This window comes from Delphinus delphis, chromosome 16 (genome assembly GCF_949987515.2).
Source record: "Delphinus delphis chromosome 16, mDelDel1.2, whole genome shotgun sequence".
Classification (NCBI taxonomy): Eukaryota; Metazoa; Chordata; class Mammalia; order Artiodactyla; family Delphinidae; genus Delphinus; species Delphinus delphis.
Window position 1 is genome coordinate 26210824 of NC_082698.1, and position 12464 is coordinate 26223287.

General features: G+C 44.2%; 1 protein-coding gene across 5 annotated transcripts in view; it reads right to left on the reverse strand.

The window, feature by feature from the left end:
• The window catches only part of GBF1 (golgi brefeldin A resistant guanine nucleotide exchange factor 1), a 122389-nt gene extending 112605 nt beyond the window's left edge, over positions 1 to 9784 (reverse strand). For all 5 annotated transcript variants that reach the window (XM_060034195.1, XM_060034196.1, XM_060034197.1 and 2 more), the window contains exon 1: positions 9554 to 9784. The gene's annotated coding sequence lies outside the window, so the exon portion shown is untranslated. The remainder of the gene's footprint in view (positions 1 to 9553) is intronic.
• Positions 9785 to 12464: the final 2680 nt, after the last annotated feature.

Sequence of the window (12464 nt, forward strand, 5' to 3'; positions counted from 1 at the left end):
TTCCTAGGAGAATAACAGCATGTAAAGCTAGAAAAGCAAGTTGTAGGGGGAGCATATCATGGAGGGCTTTCAATATATATAGTACATATACAGACTACCTATCATTGTAAAAAATATTTTGGGGGGCCTGGAGGGGGCCACTATAAAATAAGAATATTTAATTTCTCTCTCTTTTTTTTTTTGGCTGTGCTGCGCGGCATGTGGGATCTTAGTTTCCCAACCAGGGATCAAACCCGCGCCCCCTGCAGTGGAAGTGCAGAGTCTTAACCACTGGACCACTGGGGAAGTCCGTTTAATTTCTCTTTTAAAGAACTAAGAGAATGAGAGAAAACACCTATACTGAGAACAACACAGCAACAAGTAAATAACAAACACTACACTACAAATTGCAAACAAAAGTGTCAACAGGACTTAACTGAGATCTAATAGGATCTACATGCTATTTGGAAGGCTTTCTGGAGGAAATAAATTTTGAACTGGGATACCAACTGAAATAATCAACCTAACACTCAATCAAAATTCATTAGGCATCAGAAGCTAACAATTTTCTAAGATAGCAAAGATCTAAGCAAAAAATCACTGTCTTAAGTTTCTTAGTAAAAAAGAAACATCTCAGGAATAAAGAGGAATTATTTTCAAGGACTATGCAGAGTTGCCTAATCTCCCTCCAAGCCTGAGCATGTCTCCTCACCCAAGAATCTCCCAAGGGAATTTGCCCTTGATGCTCAAATGGGAAGCTCCAATGAACCACTTGCTGTCTGGTAGCCAATGGCCTAGAACCCCTTGCCGTAAGGTCACAAAGGCCGGCAGAGACCTCACGAGTATGGTAGAAAAGAACTTAAGGTTTACCTTTTATCAGAAATAATATGAGAAGGAATGACCAAATACACACCAACGAATATCCCCCAGCCAAATAAGCTAGTGGTTTATCTGCTCAGAGACTGCGAGCAACATATATTCTTTGAAAGCACGATCTGTTTAAAGCTGGGCCTATAGGATTACAATGGTGCTTTGCTGCATTCTGCAACTGGCAACTCCCTCTAGATCTAAACAAAAGCAGGAGAAACAGAAACAATAAATTGGATCCTTCATGGAATACCAAAAATTCTCTTTAGAATGAGTTAAAGACTTAAATGTAAAAAAGCAAAACCTGAAAACTTTTAGAATATAAGAGGGTGTTCCCTGGTGGTCTAGTGGTTAGGATTTAGCGCTTTCACTGCCGTGGCTCAGGTTTAATCCCTGGTTGGGGAACTGAGATCCCACAAGCCACGTGGCGTGGCCAAAAAAATATATGAGAATATTTTTATAATTTCAGCATAGGGGAGACGTACCTAAATAGGAAACAAAAAGCAGAACCCATAAAAAAAAACTGGTAAATTAAACCATGTTAAAATTAAAGACATTTATTCAAAAGACACCATAAAAAAGAGGAAAAGATAAATCACAAACTGGGAGAAAATATATGTAACACATATAATAAAGAAGCAAAGAAGAATGGATAAAGAAGATGTGGTACATATATACAACAGAATATTACTCAGCCATAAAAAGGAACGAAATTGGGTCATTTGTAGAGACATGGATGGACCTAGAGACTGTCATAGAGAGTGAAGTAAGTCAGAAAGAGAAAAACGAATAACATATTAACGCATATATATGGAATCTGAAAAAAAATGGTATAGACGATCTTATTTACAAAGCAGAAATAGAGACACAGACACAGAAAAAAACGTATGGATACAAAGTGGGAAAGGGGCTGGGGTGGGGGTGGGGGGATGAGCTGGGAGATTGGGATTGACATATATACACTATTGATACTATGTATCAAATAGATAACTTCTGGCAACCTACTACATAGTACAAAGAACTCTATCAATGCTCTGTGGTGACCTAAATGGTAAGGAAATCCAAAAAAAGAGGGGATATATGTATACGTATAGCTAATTCACTTTGCTGTACAGTAGAAACTAACACAGTATTGTAAAGCAACTATAATCCAATAAAAATTTAAAAAAAAAAGAAGCAATATCCATAATATAACTGCTACAAAACTATAAGGATAGACATATAAACCCTCCCCAAAACTGGCAACAGACATGAACAGGCATTTCACAGAATAAGGAAAATACAAACAGTAAATATATATACGAAAAGACTATGAGCTTCATTAATAGTCAATAAAATTACAAAATAAGATTATTAATGAGAAACCATTTTACACCTCCAAAATAGCACAAAATTTTAATTTGACAATACCAAAAGTTGGTAAAAATACAGACCAAGTGGCTGTTGAGTCTGTAAATTGATACAACTCATTTGGATAACAATTTGGCATTATCTTGCAAAGCTGAAGAAGTTCATATGCTATACCTCAGCAATTCCACTGCTAAGACTATACCCCAGGGAAATGAACAAAAAATTTACAACAGTTGGCTAAGGGAGGGGAGACGTGACTAATAGGGAAGGGCATACCCGCTGCCCCAGTTTTGGTAATGTTCTGTTTTTAAGCTGGGTTGGGGACACTGATGTCCCTTATATGCTGTATAAACCCTAACCCTTACTCATTCCATCCAAAAGTCAATGAGAGAATCAGAATACCACAGTGGTATTCCTGACTGTTATTACCTGTATGATCTTAACCAAGTTTCTTAGCCTCTCTGATTCCCAGTTTACAGTTCTGCATTGCATAATGGAGATAGTACCTCCTCACCCATTTGTTGTAAGGCCTGGCATGCTATTAGGAATATTAAAACCCAAAAAAAGGTTGGCTGTTATTATGATAATGCCTGCTCTGTTAAGTCTTGCCTGGCTAACCCACTCCCCCAGAGAGTATTAGTACTCCTTTTTTGTCACCCCATGGCACAGGACATACCTCTATTTAAACATATCTTATACTCATTTATAATTATTTATTTAATCTCTCTCTCCCATGAGTCTATGAGCCTCTCAGAAAGAGACCATAATTTATCACCTTTTTATCCTCAATGCCTAACATATAGTAAGAAAAATGATAAATACTGAATGAACAAATGAATAACTGAAAGAATATCAAGACTGACTCTTCAGTATTGGTACAGCTCACATCCACCTCTTGTGAGAACAATTACTTCATAGAAGACAAGGACTCTACGCCAGGCAGGCAAACCTTCTTTCTGTATCCCATGTTTGTTTCTGTACTAGAAGTTACAAATCTTCCATATTAGGCACTCTATGGACAAAAAGAACCCACATTTATCCACCAGTCAAATCATAATGCTTCTGTTTTCACATGTATCTTCCTGAAGTCTTCTCATATGCTATTTGCATGTTCACATTTCTTCTGTGAAATATACAATTCTTTATGTAATTGTCCATTCTTCCCATATGTATATATGTGTCTTATTTTCTTTGGTTCTAAATAGATTATTAGTACTCGCTTCGGCAGCACATATACTAAATAGATTATTAGTAGACCATTAAGTTATTTTTTTTCTTCATTGCTTAAAAGTTGTTCTTATTCAATTAGAAATTAGATTCTCCAAAGGCAAAGACGCAGGTTTTTTTTCTTTTTCATGGTGCTTTGATGTCTAATACAGAGCTATGTAAACCACGAAAACCCTGATGGGCTTTCTGAGAGGAAAGAAGGTACCAGGGAGCTGAACAACCATCAGCTGGCCCTTCTGAGGTTTATTTTCACTCGATCTCTCAAACATCCCGGAGAAGCACCAAAGACACAGAGTTTTTAAGGTTTCCAGAGCTAGCCAAGGAACGCGCCATAGTTCTGTGTTTTGTTGAGAGTGACCCAAAATTACTAAACTAGTAAACAACTTGCTAGACTCAAGAAATTTACTCAAAGGGTGGAGGTAAGAGAAAATCAAACCAAGAAAAAAGCTGGTGCCCTGACAGGATACAACTGGAAAATCCTCCCAACCTGATAATCAGGTGACCAGTGTACCTCAGCTCTGCCATTCCCCCTCCTCCCTCTATGGAGATTCTGAGGTTATCCCAAGAATTATATGCAAGGTGAGCTACTGAGATAAGCTCAAAGTTGTCCTAAGATGCCCCTTCTGCCAGCTTGGAGATGAAAAATGAAACAAGACTTCTTTCCCCCACTCATCTTTTAACCACTCAGGGCACCGAACATGACAACTAATGGTGAAAGTTGGCTGAGTACGACAAAGATTAAAAAGTGAGCCTGGTGGGCTTCCCTGGTGGCTCAGTGGTTAAGAATCCGCCTGCCAATGCAGGGGACACGGGTTCAAGTCCTGGTCCGGAAAGATCCCACATGCCTCAGAGCAACTAAGCCCATGTGCCACAACTACTTAGCCTATGCTCTAGAGCCCACGAGCCACAACTACTGAGCCCATGCACCACAACTATTGAAGCCTGTGTGCCTAGAGCCCGTGCTCTGCAACAAGAGAGGCCACCGCAATGAGAAGCCCACACACTGCAAAGAAGAGCAGTTCCCGCTCACTGCAACTAGAGGAAGCCCGGGGGCAGCAATGAAGACCCAAAGCAGCCATAAATAAATAAATAAATCTATTAAAAAAAAAAGTGAGCCTGGGGACTTCCCTCATGGCCCAGTGGTTAAGAATCCGCCTTCCAATGCAGGGAACGTGGGTTCGATTCCTGGTCGGGGAACTAAGATCCCACATGCTGTGGGGCAACTAAGCCCGTGTGCTCTAGAGCCTGCGTGCCACAACTGGAGAGCCCATGCGCCACAATTAGAGAGCCCGTGCACTGCAACTACTGAGCGTGTGCACTCTGCAGCCTACATGCCAAAACTAGAGAGAAGCCTGCACACAGCGAAGAGCCTGCGTGCCGCAACGAAAGATCCTATATGCTGCAACTAAGACCCAACACGGCCAAATAAAAAAATAAATAAAAAGAACCCCCCCATATCGTTCTTTAAAAAAAAAAAAAGTGAGTCTGGAGGATTTCCCTGGTGGCACAGTGGTTAAGAATCCGCCTGCGGGCTTCCCTGGTGGTGCAGTGGTTAAGAATCCGCCTGCCAATGCAGGGGACACAAGTTCGAGCCCTGGTCCAGGAAGATCCCACATGGCACGGAGCAACTAAGCCCATGCACCACAACTACTAAGCCTGTGCTCTAGAGTCCGCAAGCCACAACTACTGAGCCCGCATGTCACAACTACTGAAGCCCGTACACCTAGAGCCCATGCTCCACAATGAGAAGCCCGCACACTGCAACGCAGAGTAGCCTCCCACTCGCCGCAACTAGAGAAAGCCCGCATGCAGCAACAAAGACCCAACGCAGCCAAAAATAAATAAATAAATAAATAAAAAGGAAAAACAAAGTGAGTCTGTATGATTGTACGTAGAGAATTGCAGTGATTAAGTCTCATAAGGCCTGCCCGTTTTGTATATCAGGGGTCATCCTCCACTGTCATCAGGCAGAATCTAGTCCACAGACATACATTTTTCCTCCTGTAAAAGGTTTTTAAATAATTTAACTAGTTGCCAACAGTTTAAAACACAATGATCTGAATTCCCAGTTTCTCTTGAAAAATAGGAAGAATGGTCATACTGTGCCCACATTCCAGTACACTACAGTCACTAGTACATCCTAATACATTCCCTCCTGGCTCACTTCCCTCATTTACATTACCTGCCTGATACTCAGGCATTTGAGCTTGTAATCCCTGTTTTATTTACATGATGGCAACAAATCATTACTTCCATGATCCCATCCACTGCAACTGGGGCCCCAAATCACCACAGTGCCCTACTACATTTTCATTTAATTTAAACAACTGCTGTGGAACACACTGAAATACAGAAAAAGAGGAACAATAAAAACTGAACACCTGCCAATTACATTTACAAAGCTCTTCCAGCCAGAGATAAAATGAACCTCCCTTTCTCCCTTCAACTCAACCCCACAATTACCCCAACAGCAGAATCACTCTAATTAGTCACCTTGAACCACAGGGACAGACTGTGATCAATCAACCGAAGTGGTGTAAAAAGACTAGGCTGATCCTTCCAGTGAGTACTGTATAAATACAATGGGTCTCCTCAAAAGCAGGAGCTGTGTCTTTTTCCTCTCCAGCTGCTCACACTAGCCAGTCTAAGTACCCTATCAATGAAGTTATTATCTAAAAGTAGCAGTCATTCTGCCTTCTGGAACATGGGGAAGTGAACTAGTAGTGTAACTCTGAGAACTTCGAGTTCAACTGGGATTGGTGCCCAGCTACTCATGAGGAGATGTGCCTACAACCTGAGTTCCGACTGTGCCAATGAGCATCAATGTCAAGGTTAGAACATACTGTCTACCACCACCTTTAAAAAGAAGCTGAAGAAAAAAAAAAAAAAAAAGCTTAAATACGAGTCTTGAAGGAAAAACAAATTTTCTGATCTGGGATGGGGGCTGGGAGTAAAGAACTATTCCTATCCAGAAAATGACTTTTTAAAGTAAGAAAAGGTAAAATCTTGTTGCCTGACTTAACCTCCAGGCCCAACTGAAAAGATGCTGAACTGGTCACACTATCAACCCAAAGACTAGATTGCCTATTATGCAAAGCATTATCAACTCAACAGGGCTCAACAGGGCATATCAACCCAGATGAGAAAGGCAGACCCATCAAACCTGGATACTTCCCGAGGTGACTATGTCATTTCATTAGCCATTCTAAATTACTTTTTTGGAAATTCTACAATATAGATCAGCAAGTTAAAATGCAAACAGTTTCCTATACCATTTCCACCTCACTTATTTTATTTATTTACTTACTTTCTTATTTATTTATTTATTTATGGCTGTGTTGGGTCTTCGATGCTGCGCACGGGCTCTCTCTAGTTGCGGCTAGCAGAGGCTACTCTTCGTTGCGGTGCACAGGCCTCTTGTATGGCCTCTCTTGTTACGGAGCACAGGCTCTAGGCACACGGGCTTCATTAGTTGCAGCACTCAGGCTCAGTAGTTGCGGCACGCAGGCCCTAGACTGTGCAGGCTTCAGTAGTTGTGGCGCATGGGCTCAGCAACTGTGGCTTGCGTGCTCTACAGTGCAGGCTCAGCAGTTGTGGCCCATGGGCTTAGCCGCTCCACAGCATGTGGGATCTTCCTGGACTAGGGATCAAACCTGTGTCCCCTGCACTGGCAGGCGGATTCTCAACCACTGCACCACCAGGGAAGTCCCACCCCATTTATTTTAAATCAATAAGTATCAATACAGCAACCTAAATGTCCATAAACAGATGAATGGATAAAGAAGATGTGGTACATATATACAATGGAATATTACTCAGACATAAAAAGGAACAAAATTGGGTCATCTGCAGAGACGTGGATGGACCTAGAGACTATCATACAGAGTGAAGTAAGTCAGAAAGAGAAAAATAAATATCGTATATTAACACATATATGTGGAATCTAGAAAAATGGTACAGATGAACCTATTTGCAAGGCAGGAATAGAGACACAGATGTAGAGAACGAATGTGTGGACATGGGGTGGGGGAAGGGGGGTGGGATGAATTGGGAGATTGGGATTGACATATATGCACTACCATGTGTAAAAGAGATAGCTAGTGGGAACCTGCTGTACAGTGCAGGGAGCTCAGCTGGGTGCTCTGTCTTGACCTAGATGGGTGGGATGGGGGTGTGGGAGGGAGGCCCATAGAGGGAGGCAATATATGTATACATAATATATACATATAGCTGATTCACTTCCTTGTACAGCAGAAACTAACACAACACTGTAGAGCAACTATACCCCAATTAAAAAAAAAAACAATATAAACAATGCTATCTCCCCTACCAACGTGCGTGCGCGCGCACACACACACACACAATTTCAGGAGAGCAGAGTTTAGTCACTCTAGAACCTAGATAGTTTTCCCTTCTAACACAATGAGGTTTTGATCCTTCTTATTACTACCTCACCATGCAAAAGTCCTGACTGCCAGGGCTAGAATCAGGCCACAAGTCAGGATCACATACTAGAACTAATCCTAGGGGGGTCTTCCCTGGTGGTGCAGTGGTAAAGAGTCTGCCTGCCAATGCAGGGGACACGGGTTCAAGCTCTGGTCCAGGAAGATCCCACATGCTGCGGAGCAACTAAGCCCGTGTGCCACAACTACTGAGGCTGCACTCTACAGCCCACGAGCCACAACTACTGAGCCCACGTGCCGCAACTATTGAAGCCTGTGAACCTAGAGCCTGTGCTCCACAGCAAGAGAAGCCACCGCAATGAGAAGCCCGCGCACCGCAACGAAGAGTAGCCCCCGCTCGCCACAACTAGAGAAAAGCCCACGCGCAGCAATAAAGACCCAGTGCAGCCAAAAATAAAATAAATAGGCACAGATAACACTTATTGAGTGTCCACTATATGCTGAAAAGCATTTAGGTTGACATGCTCTAGCTAGACTGGTGCACATACATTGCTACTGCTTTTAAGAAACACATAAACTGAACAGAGCAATCCCCAAATGGACCTTTCCATTTGCGTCCTCCACAGGGCTCAGAGGAGTGCCTTGTGTACCTAATTTAAAGGCATACAAATTTCTATGTCGTGTATCAAAAGACACTGTACCTACACTCTTCCTCATTTTTAAAGGCATTCTTTACCCTTGAGGGACTTTTATAGCTTTACAATACAGCAGTTTATCAAAGATCATCATAGTGCCATAAACTATAGTTTTGGGGTTGTTCCATCATTCACTCTGCAGCCCTGACCCTACCACTTTTTATTTGACTGAACACCTCTCATGACCTCTTCTTACCCACTAAAAATAACAGGCCCAACTTCACAGGTACTCAAATCCCTCTCTGCTCTCGTCCAAATATGTCATAATAGAGTGGCTTCCTTGTGACTGAACTTCATCTCCTTAGGCCAAGTGAAGACCTGGGGAGGAAATGCCAACCAAGAACATACACCAGAAGAGAATATTACACAATATAAAAGATTGTGTAAAAGAAAAAACAGGCTCAGAAGGTAAGTCCAGTGTTTACATACAGTCCCAGACTGGCAGGTGAGCAGCCCCATAAAAGGAAAGCCTTCTCTTAGCCCAGGTCCCCAGGAGGCTGGCCTCAGTCCTTCCACACCTTTTCTCACTACCTGGTCTAGGTTGCATTAGTTCATCATCATTAATGAAGCAGTTCAGCTGAATTAATGAGGCAGTCACACAGAAGTGGGCGCTGCACAAAATCTGGAGAGACTCTCATATCTAAGGTCTAAAAATCAACCCTGAAAAATAGATACAATACTCTTCAGATTTGCTTTCAGCTTCTGAGGACTGGAGTCTTTAGGATGCAAAAAGCTCCAGAAGAGAGAAACTGAAAGCTAGGTTAAGCCTAGAAACACAGGGAGGATTCCGGTACCCGCAAGGGTTGAAAGGCCAGAGTTGAAGTCGTCCCTCCGGCGGCAGGGGCCTGACCTTTGCCCCCTACACCTCTCCCAGTTCCCTCCCACAGCAATCTCTCCCTCGTCTCGTTCCTGCCCCTGCGTCCTTAACCCACCCCGGCTCATTCAGTTTAAGGGCCCTCCTCCTCTTAGTCCCTCTCGCTATGTCAGGGCGGCCTTCATGACACTGGAACTCTAAGAAGAGACTTCGCTGACCTGTCAGCGGATCCAAAATGGCGGGGCCTAGTCCCAGGACCGGCAGCCGCTGCTCATGTCCAGCCCAGGCCCCGAAGGCGTCCCCGAGCGGCTCTCCCGGCTCTGGTGGCAGATGGGAGCAGGGAAGAAGCCCGTTTCTGGGAGTTGAGGCCGAAGTGAAGGCCCGCAGAATCAGTCAGGAAGAGTCGGCCGGAACGGGCGGTGGAGCCGGCTACCTGCCCTGTCAGCTCACTGACGTGGTAACTAGCCTCAGTCTAGCCCGCTGCCTGGTCACTGCACGAGCCCTGCCGCGCACAGCCAATCATAGGTTGGCATCGTGAAAAGTGGCATTCCAGCAATCCAATCGAAGAAAGGAAATTGGCTTCGGGAGGCGGGTAGTGCCTAAAGAGGCGAGATTACAAGAGAAAGAAAAGGGTAGGCAGGGAATAACCAACGGATATGAGGACTCTCTGAGTGACAGTACTGAGAAACCAATAAAAAAGGAGAAAGTGCGCTGGGCAGTTGGAGAGGTGGAGTTAGGTAGAGTTCGGTTGCAGTGCACGGTTTGGCAGTGGCTGCTGGGCATTATGGGGAAGAAAGCTACGACTTGCTGGAAAGGGGGCGGAGTCCTTTTGAGAGCCTGAGTGGACGACCCTACTACCCCTAAGCGCAAGCCCGTCGCCGCTCCCTATTAAAGTCACCTGGGCCAATACCGTGACCCTTGAGGGATCATTTCCTTTCTAGGCAGTTCTGAGCTCCTTCCAGGATGGAGGGAGCAATCTATTCCAACCTCCCTTCCCCCACCGTCGCGTCTGCTTGCCCTGTTTGGCTTCTCATAAATGAATCTGTCCCATCCCAACTTTGTTTCTATGTCTTGTGCCCCATTCCTATCATCCTGAAATAGAGACAATGGGAGGTGACAAAAAGCTTGGATATCTAATCCAGGTCCTTTCATTTTACAGAGCAGGAAATTGAATCCCAGAATGGAAAGATGGCCCCCACCATCTGTATAGCTAGTTAATGACAGAGCAGAGAAACAAACCTAGGTGTCCTCACCCCCAGTCCAGCTCTCTTTTTCACTGCCCATCAATACCTCTTATGCTTTAGTTTATCAGACTGTGACTCCCAGCTCTGACCATCATCCTAAGCCTTGGACACTCTTTACCTACCTAGAAAAAAGATAATCACACAGGTTATTCCACATCACCACTGACAGGAAACTGCAGCCTTTCCTGAAGCCTTAGAAATGCTGAGAGGCCTGAGGGCAAGATACCCACCGCAGTCTTCACTCTCCTGCCCCCAGCTGCCTCTCCCCTGGCAAAAGATGATAGAGGTTGCTAGGATATTTAGAATTACCTATAAGTGAGAGTGTGTAGAAAGAGGACAGAAGGATGAGTTTTCTCCTTGCAGATTGAATGGTGGAATTCCCAGCCCATCTGCTGGAATAAATCCCAGTGTCCCTACAGACCTGAAGAGACTGCTAGGAGACAATGAAAAAAGATACCAACTCTCTCCCCATTTCCTCCCATTTATGGATGACTCAAGTCCAGGGAAGCTCCATTCCTAACCCCATAGGACTGTGGTCTCAAAACCAGACATCCAAAGACCATCCTCGTGCTAGAATCCTCTAATACCAAGAAACCATCAGGCCTGAAATCAGAATTGAAGAACTCCTTAACAGCTTCTTGTACCTGCATGTTGGGCTCCTGATCTCTGGGTCCAGCTGAGGATCTTGCCTCTTTCACCCAACGAGAGTCAGGGGCAGAGGATACAACCACCATAGCACATCTTTCTAGCCCATCTCTGAGCCATTTTCCACCTTCATTTGAAAACTGGGATTTGGTCTCCTGGGCTCATCTCAGATTGAGAGGTCCTGCATAACCAACTGAAAAATCTTCTAAGTGGGACAAAACTCCCTACTACCCTATCTCCACTCCTACATACCTCCAGAAATCAATCAACCTAAAAGTATGAATGGAATTGTGTGTTAGAGATAAGGAGGAGAGAGATGACAATGTCCCAGCCCCTTCTAACCTCCATCATCTTACCAGACAAAACATCTCCCTCTCAGATTTTAGTACTGAGTGTCTACATCATGCCTAGGAATAGAAAGATGAGGAAGACATGGTCCTTGCCCTCCTAAATCTTAGCATCATAGGGGACAACACATAATCTGATCTCTTCCATATCATGGGTGGGGAAATAGAGATACACACAGCAGGGCTGGGGGAGCAAGACACTACACATCTGGCTAACGTGGGAATTCAGGAAAGGCTTCCCAGAGAGAATGAGGCCTGAGTGGAGCTTAGGGGGATGAGTAGGAGTTGACAAAATGAAGACTGGTTAGAAATATGTTACTGTCAGAGGTGTGCAGAAAACCACTAGGAGACTGGAGATTAAGACAGGGTCAGGTCCCGAAAGTCTGCTGTGCCACGCAAGGGAGCTTAGCCTTTATCCTGAGGGCAAACAGGAGCCACTGAAGGGTTTTAAGCAAAGACATGACTGGTCAGATTCACCTTAGGAGTATATTATATAATAGGGCTTAGGGCCCTCAGGGACACCCTAGAAACCCAGCCTGACTCCACATGTTGCTTGGGACATCTGTCCTATCCCTTGCAACTCCCTAACCTGCAAGCACCAAGGCCACACCTTGCCCACAGAACTGAATTTGGTATCACCAAGGAGCAGGTAGCCCTGGTAAGGCTGGGAGAACATAGCTTGTGTGAGACAAGAGTGCAGACTGACAGGGAACTTGCCCAGGCCTCTGAGGAGTGCCCAGCCCAAGCCCTGAGAACCAGCTAGAACCTCTTTTAATTTTGCGGGAGGAGGGGGAGTAAGGGAGTCATAGTTAAGTTACTTGTCCAAGGTCACTCAGTGATGTTGCAGCTGGTGGCAGGGTTAGAATACTGTTTTAGTTTGTCACACTCCAAAC